Source organism: Notothenia rossii, assembly GCF_949606895.1.
Source record: "Notothenia rossii genome assembly, chromosome: 8".
In the NCBI taxonomy this organism is placed as follows: domain Eukaryota; kingdom Metazoa; phylum Chordata; class Actinopteri; order Perciformes; family Nototheniidae; genus Notothenia; species Notothenia rossii.
The window spans coordinates 55,512,895-55,539,127 of record NC_136906.1 but is presented as its reverse complement, the minus strand read 5'-3'; the positions used below and the strand labels follow the sequence as shown (position 1 = coordinate 55,539,127).

The following is a 26,233-nucleotide window of genomic DNA, read 5'->3' as shown; positions in this document are numbered from 1 at the left end:
GACTGAAGATCGTCAGCTGTCTTCCTCTTAAAGAGCATATAGTTTGAGTTTGGCGTCTGGGCTCGGGCCTCATCACTCCACAGATGTACATAGAACATTGATTGATGATTAGATAACTATCCGCCGAGTCTACAGGTGGAAGCTGGGGTGGAAGCTGGGGTGGTGGTGGGGCAGGCGAGTAGCAGCAACATGTAACACAGCAGCAGCGGCAGCAGCAGCAGCAGCAGCATCATTAGCGAGGCAGAGGCAGGAAGACATGGCAGCTTACATAGAGCGGCAAGTTTAGGATAATGTGTTTGGTTGGTTTTAAGAGGGACGAGGTGTGTCACGTGTTAATGTATTATTGGTGCTAGAGAGATGTGGCGCAGTGGACTAGTGTGTTGGTTTTCGGACCCCAAATTGCTCCTGTGTGGATTGTCCACAGTATTGAGTATGTAAGTCGCTTTGGATAAAAGCGTCTAACAAGAAACATGTCATATGTCACGAGTGTACAAGGAGTGGACCAAAAAGCATGAATGCAGACACAGGATTCAAGTATTAAAAAGAGTCTTTACTTGAAAAAGTAAAGTAGCCTATATAGTAGTATAGTACACAAATATAATGAATATCAAAAACACAGGATCGGCAAATCCAGAAAAATACATACAAAGATAAATCTACACTAACGCTTACCTAACAATATACCTAAAAAAATACTAACTGATCTTACCAGACTATAGAGCTCCTGCGGTCACGTGACTTTTGGTTATCAGCCACCATTTTGGCAGTAAACATGACGGCCGGCGCCAGCGTTTTCCTACCGTGCGAGTATACATCTCATTTTAATTCAAGTGAAATTCGGCTTTATAGTACAAAATTAGAAAGATTAAATATAAGCGACCCATATAATGCACCCGGTGTGCTTTTCAAGAGCATAACCTCCTGCTCTGAAGACGATGTACCCGACTTGCGCTACGCGGACATCCACAGCTATCTTGTAAGCTTTCCATCAGTGTACTCAGGAGACTCCCTCAGAGCTTACAAAAGTTTGGAGGCTTACAAATGGTGTCAGTCCGGCTTCGTAAACAACATTCAACTGTGGAGTCTTACATCCAAAAACTTCGGCATCATCACTGCAAGGGTAAGTATTAAATTATTCCAGTTTGATAGGCAGTGTCACGTTAGCATTGTTTGTTTATTAGCTTGTCTAGCTACGGCAGTGTCACGTTAGCATGTTTGTTTATTAGCTTGGATAGCTACTGCAGTGCGTCTGAAACTAGTTTGTATTTTTGCTTTTTGAAAACTTTTTGTAGCATTGTACTGTATTCCTTCACCCACCTGATATGAAGTGATCACTGCATAAGCGAAAGCAAACGGCCGGGGGATCCCATCTTTCAGTCTTGTTCAGACGGCTCCTGGCTCTTTTAATCGCTGCGATCCACTTTTCCCTCCTCTCCGCGTCTTTTGGAATGCGATAATAAGATACACCTTTCTTCTTCCCACGCCTATTTGTGCAACCTGGTGCACAGCAGTTATCCACCATCCTCGACAGTCTGCCAGTGCCTGCCAATGAATTTACTGACGCGATTACTGCCAAAATGGCTGCCCCCTTCGTTTCTCGTCACGTGACCAGCATATGTGACATCATCCGCAGGAGCTCTATTAGGCTATATGTGAACAATGACCGTAACGATATAGAGGAATTTGGATAACGCTGGAGAGTTTAGCAGAAGACACAAGACAATCTGGCAACAAACAAAGGGAGACAGGTGGGTGGGATATGTAAGGCAGCAAGTGAACACTTTGTCCTCAAAGCTGATGTGTTGGAAGCAGGACAAATGGCCAAGCGTAAGGATATGAGCGACTTTGACAAGGTCCAAATGATGACGGCTAGATGACTGAATCAGAGCATCTCCAAAACTGCAGCTCTTGTTGGGTGTTCCCGGTCTGCATTGGTTAGTGGTCCAAGCAGGGTCGGCGTCATGGGGGGTCATTCGCGGGCCATGCCCCCCCAAATGAGTCACTGTGCCCCCCCAACGCAGGGTGGGCAAGCCTTGCCACTTTGCCGTTTTTTTTTCTTTTTTAATCATGTTGTGAAAACGTTTCCACTAAAGTTTTTTTGTGTGAAATACATCAGAAATAAAGAATACAAATATAAAACACAGTTTGAGGTGTGCTCACTGCTGCTCTCTGATTGGTGTGTTGCTTGACCAATGACCCCCGACCTTTGTTTTGTTATCATTACGTGGCTGTGTGTTTAGATGAAAGCCCAGTGGCGATGTTCATCTGTTACACTGATTATACAGTAAAGCCATCGAAAATAATATGATATACAGTACAGTACAAGTAGCCTACTTCTGGGTCTCTGTGTTTCATTCAAGCTTGGCTCTGTGTTTGTGTGGCACGAGTGCATTTTGTGAGTGCGCGAGCGGTAACGTGGAATGTTGTTGTTAGCATCTGGTTAGCTAGCTATGCTAACGGATGTAAAGAGCTGTTTCTACACCAAGGTGGAGGAGAGTCCTCTCCTGTCAGACTGAGAGGATCGTATAACCTCAGCTCAGTGAGGTAAGGAGAAGGACTCTCTCAGTGTTTAGATAGTTAACTTTAGTGTAGGTTATCTCAGTGGGTCTCAAACGGTTTTGTCACCATGTAAACAAGTATTTGCGAGGAATACCTTTATATGATCATTATAGTTATTAAATAATAAGAGAATAAATGAAAAACAGGTATGAAATACTATAGGACAGTAACACAAGAGTACAGTTTAAAAGGGGAGTGATTAGTAAAATATCCATAAAGAAAAAGTTAATCTGTGTACAGTTCTGTTTCATATGGATGCTGAGAGATGTAGGCTATCCATAGATCTCTTCATTTTGCTCTCAAAGTGCACCACATTGATGCTTTTAACTTCAACATTTAAAAAATATAATCCTTATATGTTTCTGTTTTGGTGGTCGTGCCACAACCGTGCATGTATGCACAAGTCATAGGTGCGCTATACAATAGCACTACACCCCTGCAATGTGTGTGAAAGACAATACACTTTACAGCAAGTTTTTTGAAATTGAAGTCGCGTTAGTGTTTGTGTGTTGGTTGTTGACGGCATTGTGTGCCCCCCCCTTGGTAAATAATTTCCCTCCCCATTCGATTTGTTCTAGAGCCGACCCTGGGTCCAAGGAAGGGAAACCGGTGAACCGGTGACAGGGTCATGGGGGGCCCAGGCTCTTTGATGCGCGTTGGGAGGGAAGGCTGGCCCGTGCACGGTCCGATCCAACAGAAGAGCTACTGTAGCTGAAATTGCTGAAACAGTTAAAGCTGGTTCTGCTAAAAAGGTGTCAAGACACACAGTGCATCGCAATTTGTTGTGTTTGGGACTCCGAAACCTCAGACCTGTCAGGGTGCCCATGCTGACTCCTGTCCATCGCCCGAAGCGCCTACAATGGGGACGTGAGCATCAGAACTGTGTGAACATCTTGGTGCCAAACACCACAGCACAGCTTTAGAGGTTTAGTGGACACCATGCATCGATGGGTCAGGGCTGTTTTGGTCGCAAAACCTACACAATATTAGGCAGGTGGTCCTAATGTTATGGCTGATCAGTGTAGATTTATAGTAGTGAATCTGAGTTTACAAAGGCTTCTGTATAGGATGCTCTTTGGAATCCTAAAGCCTCCTCCATGAGGCCTTCTTCACTTTTAACTCCGAGCAGCAGCTTAGCAGAAAATTGGCTAGCTGTAGGGCCCTTCAGAAGTGAGAATCTATGAAGAGCAACCCCCAACAAAACAGAGGCCCTGTTAAAAAAAAACAGGAATCAATCTATCATAGGTTGCCAGCCAATGGGCTTTTGGTAATGCTAGCTCTTGGAACTGAAACCAGATGGGCCAACTGGACGCTGTAATGTCTTTAGCTTCATAAATATGTGTTTGTGTTTAATTATATATAATTAATAATTATATCATGTAAAAATATTATTTCTTAAAGGTGGGGTAGGTCATTTTGGAGAAACCAGCTCTAGTGCGCTAGAATTTGAAAATACACGACCGAAAAAAAATCTGTCACTTCCTTACAGAGCCCCTCCTCCAACACACACGAACGCGCCCATGACCAATGAGGGCACGAGATAAGTTTGTGCACAGATGGAAGGCTGACAGGCAGCTAGGCCATCCAATCATTTTAGCCGGCTAAAATGATTGGTCGTGCTTTTTACGGTACTACGGCTTCCACAGATGATATTTTTTTACGGATTTTTTGTCAAAGCACTTAAGATATTCATTGCTATCGGGATGATAAGAGCATTCCATGGAATATAACAAAAAGTGTATCTCGAGCTGGTTTTCTCAAACTTACCTACCCCACCTTTAATGCGAACATAAGGGTGAGTTTTTCATTATGTTATGGGTGCAGTTATTGAGCTACAAGTTGATAACACGGTGCCTGAAGAAACCTCACCAGTGGTCCAGTGAGCTTTGATATGATATGTACACAGAGAACTACAACATTGCACAATCCAAAATGATGTCCATACTCATATCCGGTTGAAAGCTCCAGTCGGCCTCAGTTTATTGGAAGATGGGAAGGTTTTTTATCCCTGCAGCAGAAGGAAGCATGTTCATCTTAATAAGTCTTGTTTTTGTTGGCAATGTTCCATTCCCCACCGAGTGTTTTTTTCAACAGTTAGGAGGGAGAATATGTCTTTAATGATGTACATTATCTGTAAGGCTTTTGTCTAAATTTGACGAAATTGCAGCACTTTAAACTACTTTAAAATTACTTTACATTTGTTTAATCCAATGTGTAGACATCCCTGCAGAGGAATGATGTTTGTACTGGTCAACATGTTGAGATACACAAGCATACACACTTAGTCAAGCATTTGAAACAAATGTTTGAAATACAACAACGTTTCTAAAGAGAATATTCCCAGCTGTTTGGTGATTGAACATCAATGTTTTTATCCAAACTCCTATGCTATGCTATAACTTAAACAGAATAACCCTGAATTCAAAATCCTTTTTAAATTGCATTGCCCTCATACCTCACCGGGTTGTTGAAGGAGATATGCATATGTGGCTTTTTTTAACAGTATGTTTTAGTAAACAACATTAACTTTAAAAGCAATGGTGGACCTGAAGGACATCTGAATGACTTTGCATGATGGTACATGTGGGGTCCAGTGTTTTGGACCCAAACGAGGGACTACTGTAAATGTCGAACATGTTTCAGATTCTGGGGCTGTAACTTTGAACATTCTTAGTTGTATCTGTCTCCTCTGACAATCCTGGGCAAATGGTTCCGTGGCACAGACAGGTTAACATCCAAATTATCATAGAAGCGAGACCTTCATAGTTTCATTTTGCATCGCTCACCTTGCATCACTGTGTAGTCGTTTTTCAGGTCATTTATTGTGTTTTTGCTAGCAAAGTCTTTCTTGTTATTGTGTCTTTTACATGTTTTGTGTGTCCTTTTGGTCTTTACATCTTTTTGTAGTAATTTTGTAATCCTTTTTTATTGTTTTGAGTCTCTTTGATGTCCTTTCTATTCTCTTTTTTTGGTGACGTTGCTTCTCCTTCTAGTTGCGTTGCATCTTCTTTGGTCATTTTGTATTTTTTGTTGTTGTTTTCTGTGTTTTGATTTGTATATGTTGTGTTTGTAGTCATTTTACATCTATTTGTAGTTGTTTTGTGTCTCTTACTTAGTTTTTTTTTTTAAATGTGTATAATTTTTGTGTTCCCCAGGCACTGTTCAATCGCTGCACACTGTACTAGGATGGGTTAAAAGCAGAGACCAAATGTCACTGTGTGCTGTGTGTACTGTATGTATGTGTGACATTTAAAGAGGGTTTCTTCATACTTCGATTCTTAATGTACAACATCTTTGTAGTAGTATAGAACCAACCCAATGCTACCAGAAATCAACCGTTTTTACAATATCTGTCAAGTCTCTGATATTGTAAAAACGGTTGATTTCTGGTAGCATCAGTCATTTGGGGTTTTAAAGGGCCTTAAGTCTGATCTAACAATGAGAGGGTTATCTGTCTGAACCCAAGTTAATAACACACCAGTTTGCTTTTTGGATTTATGAGAAAAAGGACCACAACCCCCCTCAGACTGAACATCAATCAATCAATCAATGTTTATTTATATAGCCCAATATCACAAATGTTACATTTGTCTCAGTGGACTTCACAGTTTGTACAGAATATCAGTTTGACAATACGACACCCTCTGTCCTTAGACCCTCACATCGTACAAGGAAACACTTCCAGAGAAAACCCCACAGTTTAAAGGGGGACATGGGAGAAACCTCAGGGAGAGCAACAGAGGAGGGATCCCTCTCCCAGGACGGACAGACGTGCAATAGATGCCGTGTGTAAATTGAAGAGATAATACATTTTACAGCGTAGGTAGACCAAATGTTTGGAAAGACCAAATGTTTGCAAATGCATGTGTCTATAATAAGAAGATGAATCCACGAGGATGTCAAATCCTGTGCGAGCCATCAGGGTAGTATGATGAGAGTCAGGCAGGACCACAGAGACAGGTTCAGCCACGACTCAGGAAGCTGGGTTATTCGGAACATGAGAGTACAGGTACAGATAGCGAGAAGGAAGAAGTAAGGTGTCCCCCGACAATCTAAGCCTTTAGCAGCAAAACTAGGGGCTGAATCTAATCAGCCCTAACTGCTTTATCAAAAAGGAAGGTCTTAAGCGCGCTCTTAAAAAAGGATAGGGTGTCTGCCGCCCGAACACAAACTGGAAGCTGATTCCACAAATGTGGAGCTTGATAAGAAAAGGCTCTGGCTCCCATTGTACTTTTAGAGACTCTAGGAACAACCAACAACCCTGCATTCTTGGAACGCAATGCCCTAGTAGGACAATAGGGTATAATGAGTTCTTTAAGGTAAGATGGCGCCTGCCCATTCAGGGCTTTGTAGGCCAGAAGAAGAATTTTAAATTCTATCCTGTGCTCTATAGGGAGCCAGTGTAAGGCAGCCAGAACAGGAGTAATGTGGTCCCTTTTCCTAACTCTGGTTAGTACACGAGCTGCAGCATTTTGAATCAGCTGAAGCGACTTGACTGACTTCTTGGTACACCCTGATAATAAAGAGTTACAATTATCCAGCCTTGAAGTAACAAATGCATGGACACTATGGTCCAGTATTCAGTGTGCCTGGACAATTTCAAGGCTGCAACAAATACCATGACTAGCAGAGACTGTAAGGCTTATAGAATATTAGACACCAGATGTATTAACAATAATAAAATGTCATATTTTAAATCATCCAATTGAACTGTTTCCTCTATTGGTGTTTTCATCAAATGGTATTAAAGTGATTGATTCTACTACACAATGTTATTGTATAGAGCATTGGTTCCCGGTAGGGGGTATATGACCCCTAAGGGTATTTGAGGGGATTACAGGGGTTTGTAGAAAGTTTAGGGATTGCAATATAGCCTATTTCCACACAAAACAACATTTTAAAATCAATTTTCGTGGTGTTCTGCCCCGAGAACTATCAAAGTGTCACAAAATATGTTGACACTGCTATAAATGAGTCTTAATATTATTATGTTTCACTTACAATAAGTGTAAATATATTCCTGCTCTCTAGTACTTCTACTTTTGCTTAAGATCTGAGTACTTCTTCCACCTCTTCCTGCATTTGTATTGTTGTTATTGCTGAGTTTGCATCTTTATGGTTTATTGCACTTATTGTTACTTTTGGGTTAAAGCTTCAGCTAAATGTAATGTAATGTAAACTTAACTTAGATGCAGCAGGGCATCACAAAAGTCAAACTAGAAGAGTGTTCAGTTGCTCTGCTACCACCTAGTGGCTACAATAAAAAAACACTACCATTTAGTCATCGACACAGTTCACTAAGATGAATAGAGAAACACAAAGCTTTAATCAACAACATTCTTTATCAGTGAACACTATTATGTTGTGTGTAATAAATCATACTTCACATCATAAAGAGTTCAGTAATGTGTATAACATTCCAGATAATATAAAGATCGATGCATCACATTCATGGAATCCTTTTATTTAAAGCAGAGTTTCACAGAAGAATTCTCAGCACTGTGTGTCACTGAATCGCAATGACAGGAAAACAATCATATATCATATTTTAGTTGATTTTATTGTAGTATTCCTTTTTAGTTATAACGAATGGCATTCAGAAGGAGTTATGAGAGCAGGCAATTGCACATTTTGCCCGTGTGATGGTCAAGGGCTTGGCATGTTTCTGTTGCCCTGTAGGAAGCACCTGCACTGGGCTGCAGCTGCTCTGCTAACAGTTAAATGCAGCCTAGTTTGACAAGTCATTTCTAACTGAGGTGTGTGAACCAGAAATGTAGCTTTTCAATTCCAATGCCTGTAAATGCAGGTCTCTAAAAAAAGACAATGGATAAAGACATTTCTAATTCATTTTACCAAGAGAATAGAGAATTTAATTTCACAGTTAATAATGGCACTTATTTAATGTAGTCACTGTGATGACAGAGGACGAAGCCAGACTTATTATGAAAAATAGCAATCATATTCTAAAAACTCTGGTTACTCTGGAAAAACAAGATGTTGTATTAGTATTTGAAGTTTTCCTTTAAAGTAGCTTCATAGCAAAACAATCTCTTTCAGGCAATGATGTTGTGTATTGTGCTTATAGAGTTTTATTGTGAAAGGTGGCAGATAGAGTTGCTTATAGGGAACCAATCCAAACGCTGATGGTTCATTATTCTACAGACATTATTATTAGTCTACAAAGTGCAATCCAGATGTAGCCAAATTCATAATGGTAAATTAAAGCAAACTGTAATCCAGTGCCACTTAATGTGCAATACTGTAAATGTATTGCCTCTGTCTCTTTATTATGCATACTTTTCAATGAATGCAACATCCGTCAGAGTTTTAAATGATCTCTGTCAAAGCTGAGCACTGGCTCAAGAGATGCTCAAAGAAGTAGCAGCATAAAAAAATGGTGTATTGGTTCCAACATTGGCTTGATATAATCAACAAAGAGGCTATTATCGTCTGTTTTTAGTTCATGTTAAAAGCTGCCGTGAGTTGCAACCTCTTGAAAACATTTTGAAGACAATGCAGCTCCGTGGATCGAAGTTTAACTGCCCAGTTAAGAAGAAACATGAATCACTTCAACGCAGAAAAACAAAAACAGTCACACGGAAAATAATAATAAAAACTAACAAAACATGATGAGTTATGATTTGGCCGTGGTCCTTTACTCTCCAACGAGGAAGTGAGAAATATTTTTGTCATGACCGTTTTTGTGTTTTTTAATGACTTTTATGGATAGGGCTTGTAGAAACTAAGAGAATAAATCATTAAACTAAATTACAACCCCTTGCATAGTGTGGAAAAAGGCCCTATAAAGTATAAGCCCTGTGCATTTGTCAGGCTCCATCAACCGTAGCACAGTCTCGGTTGATGGAGCCCCCCCCATCATGTGAGCCACACATGAAAACTGAAGGCTTCGTACTGCAGCAACACCAACCAAATTTCCATTTTAAAACTGTGCATCATTTTACTGGAATCTGTGCAGGACGCCAGAAGAGTCATATTCTGCAAAGTTGGTGACACACAATGTGGAGTGAAATACATTGATGTTCAAGTCTTGTGAGTGTTGTGAGGTGGTGGAATTCAGAGTGTTCCTGGCTGAGACTCATGGGGCTCCATGAGGGGCCGACAGGACATGACAAACCCCAGCTACAATGGGACCGGGCCTCTTGGGTATGACTAAAGCCTGGGAAAATCTGAAATAGTGACCAGAAATGTTCATCCCTATAAGGTTGTATTCCATGGATACATATATTTACAAACCTCCATTGCCTTTTTGGAGCAGTTCAAAAAGAATACTTTACAAACAAAATTACCATTTGTATATCAATTACTCACCCCTTGTTAGCTTTTCAGTATTTGTCCTGCATGACTTTATGGTGGACTAAGAATCCCAAACTGAGAAAAGCTGATTGAAGAATTGAGATAAATGTTTTCGCTCTTAAACAACAGCAAAACTAAATTATATAAAAACATCTGTTGACAAATTCTCACACAACAGTTTTTTTATAATATTTCTTATATTTGTGAATCTTCAAGAATCCAAGGTAACACAGGGGGAGTAATTGATGGACATTTTGAAAGTAAGGTATTATTTTAGGATTGTTGCGGGCATTGTTTGTTCCACAAAGTTTGCAACCTGTTTTTAAAGGTTGTGCTATGTGTTTTTTCTTTTCAGTGCACAACACCAATCTCAATCTAATAAATCATTTGCAATTTTATGTGAAAAATAGCAACATTAGGAGAGACTTAATTAAAAACCTGCTCTCCATACTTTGTCATCTCTGATATTTCATAAAACCTATACAAATTATTACACAAAAAAACCTTAGCATATTTTATATGAATATTTAAGGAAACAATGCAAACTGCTTTTGTCAAGAAGTCACAAAGAAAATAATAGCATTCAGAATTAAATTCTGCATAGCGTCTTCATTCTACATTGCCTATGTCCAGAGAGATATAATTTAGTTATAGGTTTGAATTTGATGTCGACAACTATTACAAACTGCTACAAAACTCCAATAACAGAAATCCAAATAGACACACACAGAACACAGAAAAAGTCCTGGTTCCTCTGCAAGAATCTCAACAATGATATGTCAAAATGAGTTCAATGTGTTATGAAAGATGTTTAGCTAAATACAGGCTGTAGCCATGAGCAACCTATTGCACTTATTTGGAATTTGGGAGGGGTTATGCTGGGTAAAAATAAACACCAGTCGCAGTGCAAAATGAATATCCATTGTATTTAACAATGTTTAATGGTTTGCAACTGAGAACAGGAAGACAGGAACAGAGAATACAGGCAGCTCACACAATACCATCGAGGTTGGGGACCAAGGTTATGTGTGTGTTTGTTTGTGGGTATAAGAAAACAATACAAATAATATAGAAAAAGTGCAATATATAATTGATAGTTAGAATACAAATACTAAAAAAAGTAATTAAAAAACTGAAATTACACAACCTTAAGGTTAAGACATCCAAAATGTTACCGTTAAGCGAATGAATAATACAAAAATAATAGATTTTAGACAACATTTGATAGGGATATTTTTTTGCATCACCCGTATTTTTTTTTTTACATGCAGAGAGGAAATGTAAAGAGGAAGAAGACATGTAAAATAAAAACTCCCGGAATACATTTAAATTGGGCATGATGCAGGTTACATGGTATTCCCAACAGAGCCCCAGTGTTGAACATTGAGTCTATTTCCCCTTTGATAATTCTGCTGAAAAAACCAGCATAGACCAGCATGGTGTTGACCAGCAAAACCAGCAAATGTTGTGTTTTATGACCAGCATAGACCAGCATCCAAGTGACCAAAACACAACATATGCTGGTTTTGCTGGTCAACACCATGCTGGTCTATGCTGGTTTTTTCAGCAGGGATGTATCAATCTATCACCAGCTTATGTTAGTATTAAATATACAAAATAAAGACATTATATAGTGTTCATAACAGTATTTTTATTTAATAAATTATACATTAACAATACAATAATATTACAAAAAAACCTACATCTAAATAAATATATAATCTAAAATAGAGGCATTTGATTTAAAAAATAAAAATAACAAATATAATTCAAAATTTAAATAGCAACAAAGAGATTATAAAAATAAAAAATAAAGTATTTTTTTTCTTTTTCTTGTTAATATCCATTATCTTCTCTGTTATGTATCTTCCGGTCTTTGCCAATCTGGCCAGCATTTCTTGGTCCTCCACGTCTTTCTCGTACAGCCACTGCTTGAAGCAAACTGAACAGAAATGAAAAGATCAGAGTATCAAATAAAGTTGTACGGTACTACTACTTTTATCGATACGGCTTATCGATCCGGTCCTTTAAAGGTACTCTTATCGTTAATACCGGGGTTCGGTACCCATCCCTAGTTTTAATTATTACATCATCAATATTACATTTCAAATAACCAAGTAGGCCTACTTGGTATCTCACAAAGAGCAAGTGGCTAGTGCTGCTAAGAACATACCTTTCAAAACCGATAGCTTCTGCAGGGTTAGAGGCTGCCTGGTGGTCTTGGTGGTGGGGCATTCCTTTCCAGTCAGGCTCCTTTCCCCTAAGGTTTCAGTGCCCCAAAACGCTACAGCCAACTCCTTCACGAACATGGAGTCCCTTGTTTTGTTTTTTAGTTTTGCCCAGACTTCTGGACGTACTGGAATCTCCCCTTGCAAGTGAATCTGATACAAATCTGAAACATAAAATGTGTACAGTAGCCTATACATAAAAGGTAGACACCAATATGTGACTGAGGAGCAAAAATAAAAAGGCTCCACTATAATAATATATACCTTCCCAGGGTGCAGGCTCACACTGTCCAGGTGTCTCAGATTGTTCTTCTACAGAATGTGAATAAGACACTAAGAAAGGGTAGCAAAAACATTTCAACAATAGTATAAGTTAATATGCGTATATCTTGATGGGCTGATTGTTTACACATTTCACTGCCATCTTGTCTGTTTCTTTTATTGTAGTTGAAGATGAAAGTTAAAATGCAAAATCGATCAAAGACTGACATTATTATTTGCTTTCAATTTAAAAACAAATGCACTTACTTTGTGAAAATACCTGGTTTAATAGTTTATTCAAATTAATTAGCATTTTTAGATTGGCTATCCTGTAGGTGGCAACTTCCCCTTCCAGCTCAGCTTTGGAATCCTCCAATTTAGCAGATCTTTATAATATAGAAAAAGAAAATGATCAACAAAACAGCCTTTTAGCCTACCACCAGTCAAATCTGTTGTTACTAGGGATGCACCGAATATTCGGCCGCCGAAAATTATCGGCCGAAAATGGTTAAAAAGGCCCTTTCGGCTTTTGGCCGAAAGGGTTTTAGCACCGAAAAAATATCACCGAATGTCAGGGAACAGGGTTACGTTGGTAAGCTAACGTGTTGTTGTGATGACGTAATCAAAAGGCGGCGACAAGCACGGCGCGCGACCATGCTCGCGGCTGGCTCATAGCCAACATGTCTGGCGCTTGGAGATATTTAAAAATATCAGAGAAAGAGGCGCAGATTGCGATTTGTAAAACGTGTTCAGCTGCTGACCTTTCTCGAGGGGGTGTAACTGCAAAGACTTTCACCACTTCGGGATTACTCCACCACTTGAAATCAAAACACCCGAACAAATATGCGGAGTAAGGTCAAATCACAAGTACTGACAGCGAGAGACTGTTCAGCGCTGCCTCTCATGTGCTTGATGAGAAGAGGAACAGACTTATGGCGGATAAAGCAGAGAAGCTACTGTTCATTAAAAAGAACCTCCCACTTTTCCTTAATAAGTAGACAAGGCTGGCTTATCATAAGCTTATCTAGTTCTACATGTCTACTCTATACCCACTTTCCTGAACCATTTTCATTGTGAGTTATAATTCACCATCTCAGGTTATCATTAGGGGGAAATGACAGCAGCACAGTGTTCAATATATTGTACTTTCGGTATCTAAATGATACAATGTTGTTTACATTGCTCATGAGGACAGACCACCTTATTTGCAGATTCTTGAAATTGTAATTTAATTTGTAATTGATTGTGGATTTTGTATCCAGTTTTCACTTTATGTATCTTTATACAATGTTTACTACTTTGCTTATGAAATTGAATTGTAATTTCATTTGTAAATAGTTACATTCATGCGGATTTATCCAGTTTGCACATTTGTATGCATGCACTTATAGGTGCATTTGTTGTTGTTGAAGGCCTGGCTGTTACAGTCTTTATTTACACTATTTTGTTGTAGGCCTACTGGCCTAGATGTTTATGCAGTTTTAAAGCACCTTGGCTTTGTTCTGAATGCACTTTGTTGTAGTTATCCTAGAGAGAAAAGAAAATGCACTTGACTTGGAATTAATGTACTGTATGCATTCAAAAGTGCTGAATAAATGTTTTATGGACCCATAATAGTGATTATTATTTAAGTTAAGTTTTGCCATAATCATGTCTTTTTCCATAATCAGGTAGCTGAACAACATTGGTAAAAACTGTATACATTATATATATATATATTTCTATTAATCATTTTCGGCCTTTCGGCTTTCGGTTTTCGGCCAACTGTTTCCTATTTTCGGTATCGGTTTCGGCCAAGAATTTCCCATTCGGTGCACCCCTAGTTGTTACCCTATGACTGGTGAAAACACAAACATGAAATGTACCTTCTGTATTAACCGTCTAAAGATGTTTCAGTGTCATACAAATGAGTTCCTGTTGTAATTTTGTTCACCATTTCTTACTTTTGTTTGTGATGCTTTTCTGCCTGAAGATTCACAAGTTCTTGATCAGGTGTTTGATGTGGGCTGGCATGATCCTTTCTGCAGCGATAAATAAAGAAAACAAAGAAAACAATATTAATAATAGTAATGATGGTAACAACAATAATATTAGTATAACTATTTATATAGCACTTACACAATTGCAAAGTGATTCTCACAACAAAAATAAAGAACAAAACAATATCATCAATATCATCAATACAAAAACTAAGCATTAAAGAAGTTCTGTTCAGAGACAAAGAAATGATAAAAATTCTGACAGGCCGACTACAAAAGCTAGACTCAATGGCTCTTGATGACATCAATGAGCAGTCCCAAAACATGCTGTTGTATAAAAAGAAATATAATAAGTCCAGATTTCTTCTATTTAGTGTTGGATGATTTGTTGTATTGATTGCTGATGGATGTTAAGATATGTTTTAAAATTATAACAAAAAGATTATTGTAATTGGAATCAAAAGTTTACAAATCGTAGTTGCAATAAAATCACTAGCAATGTAGAATTTATTCAACAGCAGTAAAGCATTAAGTTGCTAAATTAACGTACACTGAACTGTAAAACTTACCACTATTTAGGAAAGGCCCTGATCAGAAGGATTGACTAGTAGGACAGCAAAGAGGCGGAGGAGGTCTCTGTCATGTACAACCATTGGTAGATGTTACACCTGAAAGAAAGATAAGGAAATAATAGACAGGAGGAGAAACACCTTCTTAAGTAAAAGACCAAATCATGTCAAGCTTTAAATCTTTCAGTCTCTACAATGCGCAGTTGGAAATTACCTTCCAAAGGCTAAATTCAAACTCAATACCATAAATAACTGGGTACCAAAGTGCTTTACCTGATAGAACACGTTCCACACAGAGCAGCAACCATCCGGCTGGGCCTTTTGCTGCATATTATCTCCTCCCTCTCCACTGTTCTTTCCAGTAGATCTCTACTGCCTCTGTCCTATAAAACAGAAATGCCCCCAAAAAACATATTTATAAAGTAAAAAACAATAACTTACTTTTGGCATTAAAATGGATTAGAATCTCACAATTTTCCTGGATGTCACGAAGGCCAGAAAGTCGTTCCCTTCAAGTCCACAACCAGTCATAGGAGTCCAAATGCAAAGCCTGAATGATGACAAGAGCGACAGACTTACATTTGACAAGATAAGTAATACCAGAGCAGTGTGTACATAGGCCCTGTACAACATGCAGAGAACAGATCAAATCCCCTGACAGATTCACACACTTTGGTGATGTCCTCATCTGATAATGATGTTTAATATTTTAGCAGCAAAGTAACATTACTCAGTATATGTCGGACCCAACTCATGTACAGTATGTTTTGCATCTCCTCAACAATGGTATGTATAGTTGAGTAGAAAAAAAACCACGCTGGTGTACCAGCTTCCCCATGCTGGCCATGCTGGTCTTGCTGGTCTTGCTGATCTTGCTGGTGTACCAGCTTTCCCATGCTGGTCTTGCCGGTGTACCAGCTTCCCCATGCTGGTCTTGCTGGTGTACCAGCTTCCCCATGCTGGTCTTGCTGGTGTACCAGCTTCCCCTTGCTGGCCTTGCTGGTGTACCAGCTTTCCCATGCTGGAATCCCTGGTCTTGCTGGTGTACCAGCTTCCCCATGCTGGTCTTGCTGGTCTACCAGCATTGTCTTGCTGGTGATACAGCTTCACCAGCAAGACTGCTGGTAGACCAGCATAAATACCAGCTTCACCAGCATAGACCAGCATAAACCAGCATACCCCAGCATGGATTTCGTGCTGGTCTTTTCTGGTTTATGCTGTTTCATTCTGGTCTATGCTGGTGGAATTGGTTGTTATGCTGGTCTGCCGGCGCAAAAGGCTGGTAGACCAGCATGGTGTTGCTGGTGAAGCTGGACTGCAATACTAATTGTGTATGGGTCACCTTCCTGAGAAAGTATTTGTCATTTCCTTTCTATAAACTTTTATTTAAAAAAACAATGGCATTGCACTCTAACTGTTCCTTTCTGCTTTCAACTAGTGCATGCTTTATACTTTATTTAGGAGGTATATAAAAGTATCTATAACTGCACTGCAATACTAATTGTGTACAGGCAAACATAAATTTCATTCAAAGTACAGAATCAAAACAATACACGTTATCAAATCCAAACAACACTTCCCAGGGTGCTTTTAGCGCTTTTAAAACATTTGAATTGAAAGTATGCAACGATTTCTCTGACCACCATTATTCACTATACTGTATACCCGTATTCACTGTAACTAGGTACACTTTCAGTGAAAATGTTTTTTGTTCTAGGGCAGGGATGGGCAACTTTGAGGATAGTGAGGGCCAAAAAAAAATGTCCTCACTACCAGAGGGCCACTTCGTGACCATTCACTTCCATCGGCAGGATACTATATCCACGACATTTAAATAGCCAACTTTAGCTACTAATTTAATGAAAATAACTAAATATATATAGGCAATAAATGTTTATTGTACCAAACACCAACACTGAGTTTAACAACGAATATTCATCTTTGTATTGTGTTTCTATGCTTCCCTCACATTCCATACATAAAACCAAGAACATATGCATTTTTCTGAACTTCACCCACAGCTGGATCAGTAAGCTATACATCTTAATGAGATACTTGTGGCCTCTCCTGCTGCTGCACAATAGACTGAATGTCAATATCAACATTTGTACATCCGATTTGCATGAGATGGAACAGTGTCTCATCTGTCAGTCTGTTTCTCTCCCTTGACTTGATGTGCTTCATCATAGAGAAGTTGCTCTCGCAGATGTAAGTGCTGCCAAACATGCTGGCCATTGAGAGCGCAAAATCCCTGAGGAGTGGAAAGCGGGACTCGGGTAGCAGTCTCCAAAAGGAAATTCCCCTCTCCTGGCGCTTTGCTAGAAAGGGGTCTGACTGTAGTTCGCACATTTCAAGCTGCAACTCAGGGGGCTGCTCGATGATTGCAGCCGAGAGGGGGTTAGTGAATAACTCGATGCGTGGCTGCATGGTGTGGACATCTTGAAAGCGCTTCTTAAACTGCTGCTGCAGTGTTTCTATGTCGGCTCTGTACTTGGGTAATGTTTTCTCACATTCGGGGGCATCTTTGCGCATCTCTTCACATGACGGGAAGTGCGCCAGATTAGGATGGTCGGCTGAAAATCCGTCTTTAAACAGTCAGTTTAGTAACAAATGCGTTCATGTGCGAATATAGATCCGACACGGTTTGGCATCTTCCCTGTAACCGCATATTCAGGTGATTAAGATGTGTTAGAAATTAAAATCAATGTTTTGATGGTATAATGTAGCTTAAACATACCGTCAGTTTAAACGCTCTTTTATACTGAAAAACCAGAAATTCTTGTGCACAAGCAGTTAAGCTTTTATTCTGAAAATCCTTCATATACGGTTAGCATTTAGCATGTGGCTAATATACGATTTCCTAAAGAGGTGAATTGAGTAGCGAAATGATATGGAGTGGTGCAAACCGAAACCTACGGATTTAACACTACAACTATAGATGTCGAGGTACTACCATGTTGAATATTAAATGAAAGTACAGTTTATTTGAATACATTATTGTTTACAGACGAGAGTAGCATGTGACAACATCCGGAATGACCGGAAACCAAACGAGCCGAGAAGTATTGTTTAGAGTATTGATTACAGCGTTTAGAATGTGTTAAATGAAAAGTGATGAAAGAGAATATGAGGAGAAACGGCGTGTTAAGCATATATTGAATGTGAAAAGAACCTATCCTCTGTTTAAATGCAATAACGAACATTGGAGACGAGGTGAGCCGGCTGGCGGGGAGGAGCCAGCAGAGGATATATAACAGCGCCGGAGGAGAGATCCGGTCTCTTCTCTTCTTGCTCAGGAAAGCCAGATCACAGCTGTTTTCTGCCGGAACAATATTCTGTCTGTAACACTACCGCGCCTTTTTTAATTAAAGTATCCCATTTGAATCTTTTCAGAGACTCCATTTAGTCTCATTTTAAAGCTTCTCTCCTGGACGCGAGAATAAAGAACATATTTAACAGATGCGAGGTAATGTCCGCAAGGAAAGCCATGTCGAGAAGAAAATCTATATTCCTGAGTTTTGCGCAGTACGCACTTGTATCACATTGGATGGTGTCCTCCAAGAACACAGGGATTTCTGCGCGTAGCGCAAAAAACTTCTCCAAGCATTTTCCACGGCTCATCCACCTTATCTCTGTGTGCATCTGTAAATCACCGTACGCGGCGTTCACTTCATCCAAAAAGGCTATAAACTTCCTGTGATTGAGAGACCGGTTCCCTCCTCGAATGAGATTAGTAGTCTTTGTAACTAAATCCATGACATGGCTAAAGTTCATTGATTTGGCACACAGAGCCTCCTGCAATATCAAAACGAAATTTGATTGAGCCTGATTTTTTTTTTACAAAGAATGCCCACATTCAAAACCATTAGAATAGCTAACAATAATGTTACCCACCTGATGTATGATGCAGTGCAGTATTGGACAGTCAACGCCACTCTGGCGGAGGAGGCCGGCGAATCCAGTGCACTTTCCTTGCATTGCTGGCGCACCATCGGTAACAACAGCTTGTGAAATCCTCCGTGAGCACTTACAACATTTTCAACAGCGGCGAAAATATCTTGTCCTTTGGTAGTGCCATGCAAAGAAGCCAGTTTCAATAACTCCTCGTGCACTTCAAATGAACTGTTAATGGCTCGTGTGTAGATGAGAAGCTGGCTCACATCAGTCACATCAGTGCTCTCATCCAACGCTAAGGAAAAGTATGCACAGTCATGCATGACTTGTTTTACCTTTTGTTCGACATGATTTTGTATATCAAATATTCTTTGTGTCACTGTCCGACGAGACAAAGAGACGGTTTCGAAGTTTTTAGCCATGTTGTCATCTCCGAATGCTTTAGCCATCTGGACTGCACAACTCTTCACCATTTCGCCGTCAGACAGGGGCTTCTTAGCTTTAGCAAGCTCAAGGGAAACGGCATAAGACGCCGTGAGAGACGATTGCTGTGTAGTCGTGGGCCTGGCTCTGGTAAAAAAGGTCTGCTGCTGGCATATTTTCCCTTTTAGGTCAGCAACGATGGCGACTCTGGCAGCTCCTGTGTGCTTTTCATATTTGTCTTTATGGGTGCTGTTGTAGTGGTGACTTAAATTGTAGTCCTTCATTGCCGATTTAGTTTCAAGACACACCAAACACATAGGTTTGCCTTTGAATTCTGTAAACAGATAATCTATTTCCCATTTTGGCTGAAAGAGACGGTTTTCTAGGTTCAGTTTTCTTTTTTGGGCGCTCATGTTTCTTTTCCCGCTAACGGAGGAAAGCCGCGAGGTAAACAGAAGACAATATACACTTGGCTGCAGGCCTCATGAATTTGGGGGGAGCGCCCTCTAGCGGTGAATATTATTAATTACAAGTGGGGTCTGGTTCAAATGATTTGCTTGTTTACAACTGTGAAACCAATATATTTTTGTAAATTGACTCGCGGGCCGCACAAAGTGAGGGCGGTGGCCACATGCGGCCCGCGGGCCGCCAGTTGCCCATCCCTGTTCTAGGGTTAACAACATGTGTTACCTGCTTTGCTACAAACCAACCACAAGGGGGCATTAGTGTAACATCATGATATAATTACATTGAGATTTGCAATTGAAATACAACCTTTAGGCTTTATTTGTTGATTAAATGGAAGATGGACACTTATAACAGGACAACAAATTAGGGGATACAATTTAGGGAAATGTTGGAGACTTTTATAACACATGACATCTCAAGATAATATAGTTTCTGTGCACATAAACGGCTCAAATTCTGTATGTTTGGAAGTATAGTAAAAGTTTGAAGACTAAATGACAAACACATTTAATTCCCAGCTTCAGAAAGGTGTATCTCTAATGCACATACATTCTGCAGTACTGTTCAGAATGTCCCTGATTATGATTATCACTGTTTTGCTTACTCGATTTCCATAAAGTATATTTTCTGCCAGACAACACAGGCCACATGATTTGAATAGGGAACTATTTGGTGTTACGGTTTATCTGGGAACACGCACACCCATTTCCACTGACATGAGCGTGTTTTTGTTATCTGAAGGAAGTTGTCTATCAGCGTACAACAACAGGCCTGAAGTGGCCCAGGCGCAGCAGTCTTTTGGAGCTGAATGCTAAAATTAGCAAGCTAAAAAAATTTGAGCAGTCAGTAGGACTTATCCTCTGAGGACCATGAATGACAATATTTCATAGAAATATTTTAAAAAAATGTTGAGATCTCAGACAAACAAAATAGAAAGTCTGCATTTATGCGTATTATATATACTGTGCATTATAACTCTGCAAAGGGTTCAAAAGAGAGAAAGGCTTTTGCTAACAGCATCATAAGCATAGCGTGAACTGCTGTATTCAAGCATCTTACGCCTATGTCATTGTGTCAGTCATGTGATCCAGGAAATAAATTCAAAAAGGTTTATACATCACACTTTATGTCACAATGTAACCCAGAGTGATTTTGGAATATTGTCAACAAGGGTCTTTGTCTTAAAAGAAATGCATGGGGTATAAAGAGTATACAGCTTTGGAATGTAATTAAGTACATTTGCTCAAGTACTGTGTTTAGGTACCTTACAAGTAACTACAGTTTGTACATGGTTATTTCCATGTAATGCTATTTATACTTCTAATCAGCAGAGAATAATGTTGTCCTAACTCCACTTCATTTGTCTGAATGTTTGAGTTACTTTGAAGATTACAATATTTCTTCCCCTTCCTGTCAAGACAAAAAACATCTTGAAATTTGGTGATTTTCAATGTTTCTGAATGTACCAACAATTAAGTGTTTTCCATGTTGAGAAAATGTTCTTCATTCTTAAGCTAAATATGTTTTTGAAAACCTCTTAGATCAGCAATGATCAAATCAGTGCTGTCTTTCTGAGAGACTCGTGAATACGAAATAATTTTCACCACGAAGGAAAGTTGTTCGAGATTCTAGACATGGTAAACAATAAAAAGGGCATCTAGATATTTACACATGACTTGCATACATATACACAGTTTGCATAATAGAGAGGTAATTTGGTATTCAAATTTCTTTTGAAAAGATATATGGTTCTCAGAGCACAGTGACACAAATTCTACAAAGATATGATGACATATTGTAAAATTTGAAATACTTTTGTGTCATAAGTCAAATAATGTAGATGTATCTAAACAATGTATAGTAACGCAATATAATAAAACATGTTCACCAAATTGCTTGCATGGGAATTAGCTTTTTAAGACAGGACAACAGTTTTATTGTCATTGAGCTGTCCCAGACTTTTTTCTCTCGTGGTTTTATGACATAATGATGAGACGTTTAGTTTCAGTAGGAAAAACCAGCTATCTTGTTTCGGTGAGTTCCTCAAAAACTGTGATTAGGTAGAAAAAAAAGAATATGGCATGTTTACACATTCATATCTTATATCCATCTATTACATAACAGAGAGATAATGGCGAAAGCTTTCGTCAACTTCTTCTCATTTGGAAGTTATAGAAGAAGAATCAAGAAACAACAAAATACCTCACATTGATACCAGTTTTCTCGCTGAAGATTAAAACTTTAAATTCAATTTAAAAAACGGTATAATTGTTAAAAAAAACTGGAATCTAATCCCTGTTGCCATGTTAGACAGGTGATTTATTACAATTTTGGATACCATTTTTGCTTAACTTAGTAAGCTCTTCGCAATTATTTAACACAAGATTAAAAATTATCAGAGCTATCAGCCTCTAGTTAGAAAACAACATTTGTGAGTTATCTACACTGAATATCTGAATATTATGCATGGTTTGACAAATAGCAAATGTATTCTTCCACATAACAGTGTCCTATTTAAGCTCAATACAGTCCTAGTATCTGACACCGGTGCAGCAGCTCTAGTTTCATGTCCTGTTTGAAAGTCATTCCACAGGTTTCACGTTTTTCTAGTTTCAGGGATGACACCCATCACCCCTTTTGTTATGTGTTTTGGTGAGATTTTAGAAAACAGATTCCAATTCAACCAGTCAAACCTGAACTTGCCTGAAAAGGTCTGTGGACGTAAATAAAGTTTCCGAAACCTCATTTAAAAAACACAAATGCTTTTTTCTTATTTCATTCAACAGTCTAGCTATGAATCCAAACCAAAAATGGTATGTCAATGTCAGGAAATAATAGGCCTAAAAAAGATAATAATAAAACATATACACTCATTTTTTATTTCTGCAGAAACAAAGTATTTTACTCAAGTACTGTATAGGTACAATTTGGGTGTAATTGTATACTCGTATTAATTTCCTGGTTCTTTATAATTTTCTACTTAAATACATCGCAGTGGTTAATATTGAACTTGTTACTTTAATTAATCATACTCAAATTAATAATACAAAATGTATAATTAATCACGTATCATTACAGATTCACATAATTGATCCTTTGTGGAAATTCACAGGACAGTATATGCAGTATAATAAACCTACATAGATAAATGCTGAATTAAATAAATACAAGTATGGAAATTGAAAATAAAATAAATAAATATATAAACATATATAATTGCTAAAATGAATACTGAAATAAATACAATGATAAATAAATATATACAAATATGCAGGACAGAACATCAAATAAGTATAAACAAATATGTAAATTAATACAGAAATAAAACAATACATTTAGAACTAAATGTCTAAATGAATACATACAGAAATAAATGAATAAATACAGGAATAAATGAATAAATACAGGAATAAATAAAAAAAGGAGAAATGAATGTTGAAATAAAAACAGAAATAGAAAAAATGAAATAAATAAACAAAATAATAAACGTATGTGGAAATATAGGAGAAACAAAATGACATTACTGTAAATGAATGAATGCATAGCCTACATTTTGTTATTTAAACATAAAACAAACCACATTTAATACATGTAGAAAAATACCGGTATAGTTCAAGTGCTTTTTCCCCCTTTGATACTGTGATAGGATACTGTAGAGCAGGGTTCCCCAGACTACGGCCCGCGGGCCGCATACGGCCCGCCACGCCCCTTTGACCGGCCTTCCACCTCTCTGCACCTCACCATTTGAACTGGCCCAAAGAAGAAAAAAATAAAAAATAATAAAATATTTTTTAAAATATTTTATTTTAGTTGTCCAACTTGTTTTGTGAAATAATAACATGACTCTCCAAACGAGGGCGGTAATCGCTGTTCATTCCGTCACCTGAGATTAGAACTCGAGGCCGTCAGTATGTAGTGGCCAGAGCGGCTCTGGTAGTGGCCATGAGCCAAACAGTGGAACTGTCAATCAGATCGCCAGCGCCTCTATCACGCTTTAAAAGCAACGTTATGTAACGTTCTGGTTGACATCTGTTACATTTGTATCTTGTTTTTTTAACACTAAAATATTTTTTTATTAACCATTTATATTTTATATAATTTAATATGTGTGTCTGTATTATTTATATGACGTATGTTTATGACCGAATTTCCGCCACCTTACAAGCTGATCGAAGTCATGCGCAGAAAATATTATGCTACAGTTGAACAGCAGTGTAATGGCGTGCAGTAAGGTGAGGAAAATTGACAGAGAGTGTCGGGTTTTTAAAGAACAATGGACCAAGGATTATTTTTTTGTTCCATGGAAGGACGGTGCCATTTGTATTATATGTAAAGAAAATGTGGCCGTGTTTAAAGAATTCAACCTTCGCCGCCATCACGAAACCCGGCACAGAGAGTATGCTAGCTTGAGCGGGCTAGCGAGAGATGATAAGGTTCGGCGTCTGAAAGGCGGACTAGCTGTTCAACAGGATGCCTTCCTTCGTCAATCCCGGGTCAACCTGGCTGCTGTCCGAGCTAGCTACAAAGTAGCTAACCTACTGGCTACCCACGGCAAGCCGTTCACAGACGGAGAATTCGGGAAGGCCATGATGCTGGCTGTGGCCGAGGAGGTGTGTCCCGAGAAGACAGATGCCTTCCGTGGGATGAGTCTCTCAGCACAAACGATGACGAGACGAATTGAGGAGATGGGGGGAAACGTGTTTGACCAACTGAGAGAGAGAGCCGCAGAATTCAAGTGTTTTGCTTTAGCCATGGATGAAAGTAATGACGTACAGGACACGGCACAACTGTTGATTTTTATTCGTGGAGTCAACACACGTTTTGAAGTGTCAGAGGAGCTGGCATCACTGAGAAGCCTAAAAGGCACAACAACTGGAGAAGACCTTTTTGTCGAAGTGTGCAAAACAATGGGCGAACTTGGTCTGCAATGGGCTAATTTTGCCAGTGTCACTACAGATGGTGCGCCTAGCATGGTCGGATCTACGAGGGGTCTAGTAGGGCGCTTGAACGGCGAGTTCGAGGAACGAGGTCTCGCCCCACCGATTCAAGTCCACTGCCTGATTCACCAGCAAGCGCTGTGCTGCAAAGTTTTGAAGTGGGCGTCTGTGATGAAGGTGGTTGTGCACTGTGTCAACTACATCCGGAAAAATGGGCTGAAACACAGGCAGTTCCAGGCCTTTCTCTCCGAGCTGGGGTCTGCTCACCAGGATGTGCTGTACTACACCGAAATCCGGTGGTTAAGTCGAGGCAAAGTATTGCGCCGTGTCTATGACCTGCTGCCCGAAATCAACACCTTCCTCCAGTCTAAAGGTGAAACGGTACGGGAGCTGACCGACCCGGAGTGGAAATGGAACCTCGCGTTTTTAACTGATGTGACTGAACTGTTGAACCACCTCAACCTACAGCTCCAAGGCAAAGGGAATCTCATCAGTGACATGTATTCCCACATAAAAGCATTCGAGGTCAAACTGCAGCTCCTTGTGCGACAGGTCCAAAAGCTGGACTTCACACATCTCCCTGCCACCCAAAGCTACTGCACCGGGAAACCAGCCGCCCCTTTCCCAGTCGCGAAGTGCAAAGATGCCCTGGAGATGCTGCAGCGAGAGTTCAGTGTGCGCTTCCGCGAGCTTCATGTCAACAACAAAGACATAAGTCTGTTCCAGAACCCCTTTGCTGCTGACATTGACGACGCACTTCCCTCTCTTCAGTTTGAACTAGCCGAGCTGCAGAATTGTGATGTCCTTAAAGACGCATTCAAGCCTGACCACCTCCTTGAGTTCTATGCTGAGCTACAAGAGGGCACTTACCCAAACATTAAACAACATGCTCTGAAGATGTGTACCGTTTTTGGCAGCACCTACACCTGCGAGCAGAGGTTTTCCCGCATGAAGCAAATAAAAAATCCAACGAGGAACAGACTCTCAGATGAACATTTGCATCAAACTTTGAGACTGGCAACCACTAGGCTACACCCAGACATCGGACTTCTCACCAGCCAGAAGCAAGCACACAGTTCACACTGATATGGTAAATATACTGATTTTAACTATTACGATTTTATATGGCTGTAAACATGAACTATGATTTTTTGATGAAATATGATTAATGTTTTTAATGAATTTTAATGAATAATGCTACACTGTATTTGTAAAATCACATCACAAGGAACAACAGGCAGCATATTTATGTAATTTACTGAATGTGTCCAATGTCATCCCTTTATGCCAGGTTTCCAGGCAGCAAGAGAGGGGACTGCAACTGCTGACCTCAAAGATCACTGCCCATCCATCCTTCCTTCCACCCTGGCTACAAGTACCAATTCAGTTCACCTACTGCACATATTGCTGACTTCCCATTCTGTTACTCTCTTCTAGTTTAACCTGCCGAGGGTTTACTGCTCAGTCTCTCCTCCCAATCTCTTCTCTCAGCATCTGCCTCTCCATCGTTGTCTCTCTCTCTCCCTCTCTCTCCTCTCTCTCCTCTCTCTCCTCTTTCTCCTCTTTATGCACTGCCCCTCATCTCAATCTCCTATTTCAAA

The 26,233-nt window shown here is 39.5% G+C and overlaps 2 long non-coding RNA genes across 3 annotated transcripts in view; both read right to left on the bottom strand.

Annotated features, from left to right (window-relative positions):
* Window positions 1-19,901, bottom strand: part of LOC307014108 — a 40,216-nt gene extending 20,315 nt beyond the window's left edge. The window contains exon 1 of the long non-coding RNA XR_013801158.1: window positions 18,805-19,901. This is a non-coding gene — a long non-coding RNA (uncharacterized lncRNA). The remainder of the gene's footprint in view (window positions 1-18,804) is intronic.
* Window positions 11,554-14,179, bottom strand: LOC307017267. Of its 2 annotated transcripts, XR_013802103.1 has the most exons (5): window positions 13,124-14,179; window positions 12,630-12,748; window positions 12,366-12,434; window positions 12,047-12,265; window positions 11,554-11,815 (listed from the first exon to the last, which is right to left on the bottom strand). It is a non-coding gene; the product is annotated as an uncharacterized lncRNA (long non-coding RNA). The 2 variants fall into 2 exon arrangements; XR_013802104.1 differs by lacking the exon at window positions 13,124-14,179 and having other exon boundaries at window positions 11,556-11,815; window positions 12,630-12,996.
* Window positions 19,902-26,233: the final 6,332 nt, after the last annotated feature.